This window comes from Brachycentrus maculatus, unplaced genomic scaffold (assembly GCF_059751285.1).
Source record: "Brachycentrus maculatus isolate JH-2025_06_01 unplaced genomic scaffold, ASM5975128v1 h1tg000366l, whole genome shotgun sequence".
Classification (NCBI taxonomy): domain Eukaryota; kingdom Metazoa; phylum Arthropoda; class Insecta; order Trichoptera; family Brachycentridae; genus Brachycentrus; species Brachycentrus maculatus.
The window spans coordinates 407,739-419,295 of record NW_028281115.1 but is presented as its reverse complement, the minus strand read 5'-3'; the positions used below and the strand labels follow the sequence as shown (position 1 = coordinate 419,295).

The window sequence follows — 11,557 nt, the reverse complement described above, 5'->3', positions numbered from 1 at the left end:
GCATTGTTGTTTCATGGGTTTTCATTGCTACACATGGGAAATAATAAAATGAGCTTGTGTGTGTTTTCTATTTTGTATCTTTTCCATTCAACCAGTCTCAGCGGTGACAGGCTACAAGCAGTATACAAGTAAACGAAAAGTCCATCCGGATTGAGTTTGGGTTTCCCACAGTTCACAAGTATAATATACATACAAACACGGCAGAACAGCAAAATTAGGAAAAAAAGGTTTGAAAAATAAATATGAAAATCATTGCATTGTATTAATTTATTTTATATTTTATCATTGACGAAATATCATTTAAGAGTATATTATTCAAAATCTATAATAAGGATCATTTTTAGGTTTAATTACATCTATACGTTAACCATAATCATTGCCAAGTCACAGTTCTATAATCGAATAATTTTAGAATATCAATTTATAGGATAATCCATAATGTCACTATTATAAAATAATGATTTGTTATATGTACAATAATATATTGATAATATTGATTACAGGACAAAAAGGGATGTAGTAATAGCATTTTTAAAACACATAAATCATTTATGTATACATTTTAAACTACAATTATACATTTGTGTAAACCTTTAAATATTTTACATAACACAGTCTGTAATCATTTTTTTTTATGTGCTATATAATACTATCTGGTAAGTGATTATAATTACTTGATTGGTACATCATAAAAAACGAGTATGTGCATATTTTAAATTATAATATGAAAAATATATATTAAAAGTGACATTATACATACATGTGTAATAATACACTATTTAAAGGCACTCGGGGTGAAAGGGGTGCAGATAAGTTCCAGCAACACACCCCCTAGAATTTCTTCCTAATTTCATGCAACGTCCTACAACCCTTTTCATTACCTGAAAAAATGTAAACAACCTTATTTTAGAGTAACGAATCGAAAGAAAGAACCAATACAACCAAAATTTGAGAATGATTTATTTCTGGTAGACTTTTAAATTTATGAAATTTGACAATAATGCTGAGACATTTAAATAAAATAAAATTGATGTAAGGAACATTTTTATACTAGATACATATATCCTTAAAATCTTTTTTTTTATTAGAGTAGTTTATGTTATGCAAAGAAGTTATGCAAGGAAAATTTTAATCATTTTTGCCTCTTGGTAAAATACCTTGAACCTTTACTCAAAATTAAGATGATTAGGTTTTATACCTTATTAGAGACTACAGTCTGCTATCTAATCCCTAAAAACATTTCCCTTAACAACTGTAATTAATATTTCCCTTGGAAAACCATTAGTACCTTCCATTTCCTGAAATCACTCCTGACATTTTCGCTAATTATTGTTCACGGCAGCCTACGTCTAACGTTAAATAATATTATACTAAATTTTCAGGAGTAAATGATGGTTTAGGGAAGATTTTTAATGAAAGTTCGAATCGAGTTGAAAAGCATCACGTTACATGGGAGTATTAAATAATATTATAACGTTTAATTAAATAAGCATTTTTGAAGAAAAATTGCGTCAAATTATATCTATTATGTGTTAATTATAACAAATACATATATGAAGTATACGATAAAGGCTTTTTTATCAAAGGTAATTTAGTATTGTGAAAAAATTACCCAATATAAAGACTAATTCGTTAATCATTCGAATAAAATGCCTATTCTATTTTTTTTAAAGAGAGTATTTTGTATTTTTGCTCTTATTATGTACACAATAATACAATTTTATATTTTTTGTGGGCCTAGGCAGCCCATTATTAAAAATAGAAATCAATTGATATCTTAACATAGATGAAGAAGAATATGGTTATTTACTGGACTCACCACCCGTTATAGGCTGATTTAAGAGGTCAATTTATACACGTGTGACATTTACCATTCTACCCATTAATGACGTCATTTAATACAGTCATAATTGACTATTGCCAACATTTTGGTGTGACCAAATCCTTGTTCACAAATCTTGGTCTCTCCACTCAGGAGATATTTTAAAAATTTGACATCTTAACAGAGATGAAGAACAATATGGTAATCTGAGTATTTACGGGAAAAATGTGGTAAAATACCCAGAAAAGCAACTCAGACTCAGCTACACTCACCACGGAACCACAACCCGATTTATTTATTATTTATTACAAGCTGAATTCCTGCGACTCATTCTGGTTAGTGAAAAAGAAAGAAGAGAGTGCTTAAATTAATGTGTTTAATTTAACAATGCTTGTAGATATACAATATTTTAGGACTTGTCAAGAAGCACACTATCCACCATAAGGAATGATTAGTATTGCGTTCGTTTCTGTTACATTTAACAGATGACGCTGCTACTGCAGTCAAAGAAGCTGTTTTTTTAAAAAAACATGTTTTTTACCGTCACTGGTAAAAACACGTAGCTGACGTTGTGTCAAGTTTCAAGGCAATCGGTGAATTTAATTTGAACTTTAGGAGGTTTCTTTGAATTTCTACGAAATCCTGTTGATGGTTAAATTGGAGATCTTTAATAGCCGAAGATGGATATTTATTTACGTTATAACTTGTCAAAAATAAATGTTGTGACTAACGAAGTTGGTAATCTACGTAATTTGAAATTAATGCTTATAATTTTACGGATCATTATTTAGAATGATTAATGTAATCCATATGCTTACTTTGCTAAAACAAACATGAATATTGTGATAGCAATATATTATTTTATGGTTTCCTGTGATGAGAACTGAGAATGAGTCTTAAAATAAACATTAACACCACTAATCGTCTCTCGTTAGGTAGGTACTCGCGAATGTAGGTGCTTATCCCATTTCCTGCGAGGAATGAGATACATGTGTTTACTTTACATTTCGTCGCCAAGAATGCTCAAACATATTTATTTATTTACTCTAGTACGCACACACAACACAAACCAGACTTTGAAATCTATTTTACCCCTATTTTTGACATATTTTTGTTAAAATAACCCAGAAAGGACGAAAATCATTAAGAAATATATTTGTTATCATGTTTTAACGAAATATTTCTATAATATATATTGCAGGTGTCTCAAATCTGGACGACGCCGACGCATCTGTCGTTTTAAAATGATAGATGTTTCGTCTCACGTTGAGATACCTATAATTTATTCATAAATTATACGTAGGGTCAATAATACAGATTATTTAACTTAGTTATTGTAGTCCATTTACATTGAAAAAATATTATTGGGTTTTCTTGTTTTTTCCCCTCTTGGATGTCATATTAGCGTTACTCAATAGATATTGCAACTTTTCAGCTTCATTTTAAAGATATTACTAAGTTAGTTTCCATTAAAAAAAAATTTATGTACCTACCATTTTTTACGACCAAATAAAAGCATTGTTTTTTTCTTCAAAATATCGTACTAAAATATCATCATTCTTACTTTTGATCATAGCTTCATTTATAGTTAAATCTCGCATTTATTTTCAAAGCGTTATTTTGCCTTTAATAAAAAAATAGTTTTTGTCGTGTTTAAAAATTATATAAGAGATTAGAAAATAAAAGGAAAGGAAGGTACTTTTATCTAGAAATTGAATGACGTATTCTTGCAATATTGGTGATGATAGATAATAATCTTACTTACCCTAACTCTTACCCACAATAGAGGGACTGAATACATTCACACTCTCCTCCATTATAGTTTGTTTACCACTATTATTATTAACATACCTGGAATTCGACATGGCAGGGTATAGAAGCCACAGAGTCCTCGGATGGAATAGCCTCAATGGAGTTACTTCTACCGCCACCTGGACTCTCTTCATCCACGAGAATCTCAGTCATGTGGCCCATTGTGAAGCGGGCGGGTAATGCTATGAGCAAAACCAACAAACAGATTCCTGACGGTAGAATCATAATGTAGTTGAGAGTAATAGAGTTATTTATAATTTACACTCCCACCGCTAGAGAGAAAGTGGACCTTTTTGGCAAAAATATCGCTTTTTATACCATTTCTCTAATGAAAAACAAATACCTATCTATAACATCTCATTTTAGCTAGTTGTATTTTTTCTTGAATAATGACAGAAAACAAACGGAAATTGAAAACTTTCCAGAGTCGTGCGATGAAAAATCCACATATCATGCTTATAATTAAAGTAAATATATATATTTTTTAACTAACCGATTTGTTTAAAAAAGGAAGTATGAATTTGTAGAAAAAAATCACAATATGTATTTGATAAATTTTAATTTGAAGTATATTGATTATTATATTTCTTCTTCTCATTGAAAATTTATAAGTGCTTTAAACTAAAAATATATCCGATTTTAGTGAGATGTAAGACCAAACATAAATGCATCAAAATAGTAGAATAGAAATTGTGATTTACCCGTGTGAAGCCTATAATTTCTTAATATTACCACCGTCTTTATTTTAAATTATTTTAGTAAATTCATGACCTTCCATCAACAAAACTTGATTTTTCAAGTACTTTTTTTTCAGTACAAAATAAAAAATTTAAAAATTATTAGTTAAGTAAAATAAGTCAGGTAAGATTTTTGAAAAAAAAAATGCAACAAAACAATTTATTTTTTTTACCAAAATCTAAAATTGCATTAAACGCCAGAACCATCCATCTCTAACGTATTGCTTTTTTTGTTTTGTACGATGCATGTAATTCTTATAGTAAATCAAAAGATATTTTTTTTTCAAATACATGAAAAATATGTAAAAATATATCTGATTGAAACAACATGATTACTTAAGGTAAATGACCTCTACAAATTTCGGAATAAAATATGTCCTCAACAGTACACAATAGGGTTCAAATTACTTCAACTAAAAGTGCCTTCCCTTTTTAGGCTAATTTATTGATTTATTTACTTAATTATTTCTTCCCGTTGAATCCACTAACAAATACATTAGAAAAAAGTAAGCAGCTTTCCAAGCTTTGCTATGTTTTTGTGATTATTAAATATTTTGATAAAGCATTTAACTAACAAAACCTCAAGGAATAGTATTTTACAGGGTTTTTATTATTTTACAGTGTTGTTTTGTAGTGTTTTGTCTTAATTGGCGTTTCCCCGAACTTTTAAACCAGAAATGTTAAAATACATGAAAATAATCGTGAAATATATTTTTTTAGTATGTAAATATTAATGATTATTAATGAAAATATGTGAAATGGATAAAATAAATTGCAAATTCTCTACATCACTGAGTATTAATAAAGGGCTTCTCCAAGGTTATAAACCAGTGATTACATCCAATTGAGAAGCCTTACAGAAGCAAATCAAAGTTCTAAATCGTTTTCTGAAATTAATAAGTCTTCAGTGATCGTATTAAATCAATTACATTTTTTTTTTTAATAATTTTCATTTTTGTATTCAGCATTTTCAATATGAACGATTAAAACTATTTCACTTGTATTTGGTATAACAGTTTATAACTTTTCATACAACGTCATATTTTTTTAAACAAAATTGTCATAATTACTATACGTTGACACCAATTGATTACGGTTGCTCTCTATGCTATCGTTTATTTATTTGGGATATGTATAAACTAACAAATCATCATATCGCTTCTCTGCAGGGGTAGGCAGAGAGAATACGTCACACTACCCTGTTTTTGCAAACATTTTTCGCCTCTTCTACTTGTGCATCTTATTATTTGACAATTATTTAGTATTTGACATACTTAACTAAGCCAAGTTTTCCTCTGTCTTCCTCTGCTCCTTTTTCTAATTACATTCGCCTCATTAATGTGTTTTACTGTTCTTTCCTCACTCATTTGTTCCACATGTCCAAACCATCTCAACACACACCTTACTTAATTTTATCGATAATGCTTATCTCAGCTTTGCATTCCCTCCTTATTTCACCATTCGAACATCTATCATACATCGTTTGACCGCACATTAGTATGAGATATCGCATTTTGACTGCATTCAGTCTACTTTTGTACATAAATGCATAAAACTTAAAGGTATTAATTGAATAAGGTACGAAAAAAAACATTTGGTTTATTATAAAGTCTTTTATTCATAATACAACACTTTGAAAACAGAATAAACAGTTTTTAGAAAGAAAAAAATTCCAGCTTTAAAGGAAGATACCACAACAACGATTATTTACAATCAAATGAAGACAATGTTTCTGGGATAGTAGAGAATAACAATATATTTAGTAATAAAATATAATAAATAATTTATATATCATGCACATCACACTTTAAGAATCAATAAAATAAAATAAATATAATTTAATTTACATTCCGAGAGGAATAAAAAATAAAGACTTTCTTAGATTTAAACAATAATGGATAGAATACTGTCTTTTAAAAAATACTATGAGAACAAAACAAATAAAATGCAGTCATCTCAGATAAAAATTGCACATTATACTGTCTAATCAATACTGTAAAAAAATAAAACTGATTTTTTTCTAATTCTACTATGTACTTACACAAAACAATATCAAATAAAAGATTTTATATGTACTTAAACATTTTTACAGATGTGTCACTATCCTTACTAAGAGTGGCCGTGTAGTTCAGTTACCATGTATAATAATCGATTTCCAGCGAGATCAATATTTTAGGTAAATTTTCACTGAAATATTTTTGATATGCTACTTTGGAATCAGTTCACAAAATTTTATAAAACTGAAAAAATATTTATAAAAAAATTCATAATAAAATTTAAGCAAATTCACACTGTGTTCCCAGTTTGAATGGAATGTGGACTGGTTCCTTCCTGCATAACACCAGTCACTAATCTGGGATCAAGACAAGAGGGAAATGGACATTCTAATGAAGTGCTTTATACACTATTGGGTGCAGACAAGAGACAAAGTAGACAGATTTACATGAATTTACCAACATACAACATACATATATCGCTCACTCCTTTCAACGTCATATATAAAAAAAGTTTAAAAATAAAATGAAATGTATTAAAAATAAATGTCAAGCCATTTATTGAACTTTTTACTGTGCAACAGATCTTTTTAGGTAAAACCTGAAGGTTTTTTCTCCATTTGAAAAATATTTAATAAAGTTTAAAAAAATAATTAAACAATACCTTTTCTTCAAAATGCAAAAACAACACTTTCTGCCCTGTAGCGGGTAAATATTATGTTAAAAATACATTAAAAATACATTTTCTGGGCATTCCGAAAACATGCACAACTGAAAATTGACGATTTTTGATTTATGACGTTCTTGAAAGGAGTGAGCGATATGACGTTGTTGAAAGGAGTGAGCGGTATATGCATTGCAAACTATAAAAACGGTTGGAAAATATGAATATGTATTATCACAAAAAAAAAAACAACAATATTGACAATGCCATATAAATTATTTTACGTTTGCTCACAAACATGAGTTGCAGTAAAATTTAGATATGCATCTTATTCATTTATCAGTAATATTGATAAGTAGATTAGATAGCTATGTTTGCTATCACAATTTAAAAATATATATTTATATTTTTTTAATATTTCCCCCTCTTCATTTAGTACTGGGGCACATGTGATGGAAATCCAATCAAACGCAACACAGAATCGAACCGAACGCAATACAATGTTGCATGCACATGTGTATGCATTGAAACACACAATCTGTACTCAGTTGTTGCATTAAGGCGAGAAGCTATGATGCGAAACCCGAGCGAGTAATAAAAATTTATGTGCGTTTAATAAATGTCACAGTTAAAACATGTGTATTAACGAATTTGCATCAATATATCTCAAGATGCATTTGATTTGATTATGCGGCGCATTAGGCTTATTTGACGCACATTTGAATATATGGTGAAATACTTGAGGTAGATTAAAATTTCCATCATTGCCTCTCCCAAACAAATATGAGAAAGAAATTATATAACACTATGATTATTTATATTGAATTGCCGCTATAAACAGATCACATCAAACACTATGTTTACGTACAATTAAGTATTGTGGGAATATTATCAAAAAACACATTAGCACAAGATGAAAATATTAAAAAATAAAAAACAACTATAACTACAAATAAATGACTATTTTTTATGACAAAACTATGGCATATATGAGGACTGCTGATCAGATATGAGTAATAAAATCAGTTTGACATTAAAAAGAGTGCACGAAGAATAACTTTTTTTGTACACACACAAATGCAAAAATGGTTACATCAATTAAACACTTAAATTTATGTAATATGTATAATACATTTACACTAATACTATTTGATTGCACACACATGTTTATATTTACTAAAACAAAAAAAATCATTAGATATATAAATATATATATTAATTGAATTCAAAGATTATTTCTGGCATATAATGGCCTTAATCCATCAAATGGCCAACTGCATGTGGACTTAATTTACAGCGGAGAATAAAAACATAATAATTTAATTATCAAGCGGAAATCACTGTTTTCAAAAAATCACTTACTGTGTTCTTACTTACATATGAAACACAGCAAAGTGCATTTTAAAAATATATCAATTGCGTTTGAGAGTAAAAAATGCAATTATGCCACTTTAGGGATAAGGGGATAGCTGACATTATTTACAATCAATTAATATCTGGCACACATATAACACAGATTGTAGACATAGCTTTACATTGCAGAGCTCAATATTCAAAACAAAATTAAATGTTACAATAAGAATCCATTTAAGAATGACATCAAATTTTTAAAAACAAAATAAACTACTTATAAAACAAAAAGTTTTATTTTTGTTTAATATCATATTAAAGTATAGAAATTAAATAATTAAAACAAAAACAAAAAACATAATATTCAAGCTTTTTTATTTTATCAAGGTTGAAAATTTTTTGTTTTTGTTTTTCTCATTACAAGTATAAAAAATGTTTTAAATTTTATTTTATTTTATAATAAATATATAAAAATAAGAGCATTTTTTAAACAATGAGTTGAAATTATATATAAAGATGTATGTGTGTACATACAAATACAAAATAAGATAAAATAATCAAAAATAGTAAAGAATTCATATCATAATCAGACTGACTCACTTATGGCAATGAACATCAATTTAGGAGGAAAATGACAGAGAAATAAGTATGTCATTAAATATGTAACTATGTACGAGTATATGGGAATGCTTGTATGTAAATATAAATGCATATCAAGGGCATACACCCAAAACTGATTAAATAAACTCGTAATCATGCTGCAAGATCAGTAAGTTTTAAACCATAATCAAGAATCTCACAGCATTGGTTTGACTGAGAAAAAGGAGTTTGCAAAATCTGCAAAGTTATCAGATAATGTTATTAAAATAAAGTCCGCCTCCGTAGAGTAATGGTCAGCACGCTCGGCTGTAATACTAGATGTCCCGGTTTGATTTCCAGGGGGGGGGTCAAATAAATATAAGTGTTTTTTTCACTCTAATATTTATTCAATATTACCCTAATACCTGAAGCGGAGGGCTGATCACCTTTCCTTCATGTGTTAACAATTAAGATAACACTTCGTTTATATGATGCAGTGCCCTATGCACCATTGGGTCTGGATAAGGGTGCAAGGAAGAAGATTATTAAAATAGGCAATTTTTTACAGTATGCACACAATATGTATAAATGAGTACACTGATAAATATCGCTAATATAAAACAAATGAATACTTTAAAATAAGGTTTGTAATTATTAAAAGGTATTTCCGTAGTATACGAGGCAGAGAAATATACTTTTTCAAGAGTGAAAAAACCTCTATAGGAATTCAATACCTCCTCAAAAGTACATTATCTTTTCAGATGGGATATGATCTCATAATATGAAAATTTTCCAAGCACCATTTATTTCATATAACTAGTATAGATAGCTTTCAGCAACATTTTCATTTAAAAAGCATCTCTTAAAATATTAGCGTATAATGTAACTAATATAACAATAAATAGTTCATACTAAAATAAAAGTCTGACTCCCATTTAAATCTTTGCATATCATCCTATTACATACTGGGAAAAAATACTTGCATTGAAAAATGCAAGATAGAGGTAGCCAACATTCAAATTCAACTTTGTACGTATTTTTAATGTTCAGTTACATCAAAGAATTGAGTGAATCTTTAAAAATGATTTACATTATAACATTTTTGCCAGTAATAAACAGGATGACATTATTCATGTTTAACTCCTTATTTTTAACTATGCAATATAAAATATGAGAAGTAAATTACTTTTTTATATAAATTAATTAATCATGTGAACATAATCAATACTACCTTCAGCTAATTTACTTTTTCTGAAATCAATCATGATATAAAATACAAACATATATGTATAGTACAAATATATAGCTACGGCACATGATAAAGACTGCAACATATATCGCTCGCTCCTTTCAACAACGTCATAAATCAAAAACCTTTCAGGAGATATACGATATATGATATGATATATGAACGTCATATATACAAAAAAAGATTTTTCAGGAGATCGTTTTTAAAGTTTAAAAATATAATAAAATGTATTTAAAATACATATCAAGCCCCTTATTAAACTTTTTACTGTGCAACAGATCTTTTTAGGTAAAACCTGAAAGTTTTTTCTCCATTTGATAAATATTTAGAATATTTTAAAAAATTATAAAACACCTTTTCTTCAAAATGCAAAAACAACACTTTCTTCCCTGTAGCGGGTAAATATTAAGTTAAAAATATGCTGTTTTGCTGGGATATGGTACATTTTCTGGGCATTCCGAAAACATACACAACTGAAAATTGTCGATTTTTGATAAATGACGTTGTTGAAAGGAGTGAGCCATATGTATAATCAAATCATAATATTATACGAGACCGTTTCAATTCATATGTAGACTGACATCACAAAACAAAATGTACTTAATTTAGAAGTTACATGTGTGGGTCCCCATAAAAATATTCACCCCACCAACACTAGCATTTATGCCAACTGTGTTTCTACTTTTGGAGGCATTCCTGGAACTCTTCTTTTGTAATGTTCTTCAACTATTTCATGGCATTTACCTTAATCTTGCCAATCATCTTAAATCTTTTTGCTTTTAATGGTCTTTTGAGTTTGGTGAACAAGAAGAAGTCATAAGAAGCGAGATCAGGTAAGAAGGGTGGGTGAGGAAGAACAGTCATCGAATGTTTGGCCAAAAACTCTTGAACTCTGAAACCGAATGAGCTGAAGCGTTGTTGTTTCATCACATTCCCCAAGCTCAAAAGATCTTTGAAAGAAAGAAGATTTGAGATATCCAAGGATAAAGCAAATGCAACAAAAGAGCTGAAGGACATTACAAAAGAAGCGCTCCAGGACTGTTTCCAAAAGTGGAAACACCGTTAGGATGAGTGTGTGCGTCGGGGAGGTGAATTCTTTGAAGGGGACCCAGAGATGAAATATCTAAATAAAATACATCTTCATTAATTTATTCCGCAGTCACTTTGTGGTAAAATCTATCCATTTATAATTAATGTTTTACTTAGTACATACCACTATTTCTTAAAATCTACTGTGACACGTGTTTCGATGCATTCCGCATCATTTTCAAACACCGTATAATGTGTCACAGTAGATTTTAAGAAATAGTGGTATTTACTAAGTGAAACATTAATTTTTAAAAAAATACA

General features: G+C 28.9%; 1 long non-coding RNA gene across 1 annotated transcript; it reads right to left on the bottom strand.

Moving 5' to 3' along the window:
• Positions 1–252: 252 nt before the first annotated feature.
• LOC148303501 (uncharacterized) lies at positions 253–3,919 on the bottom strand. The gene is made up of 2 exons (XR_015838477.1): positions 3,674–3,919; positions 253–881 (listed from the first exon to the last, which is right to left on the bottom strand). It is a non-coding gene; the product is annotated as an uncharacterized LOC148303501 (long non-coding RNA).
• Positions 3,920–11,557: the final 7,638 nt, after the last annotated feature.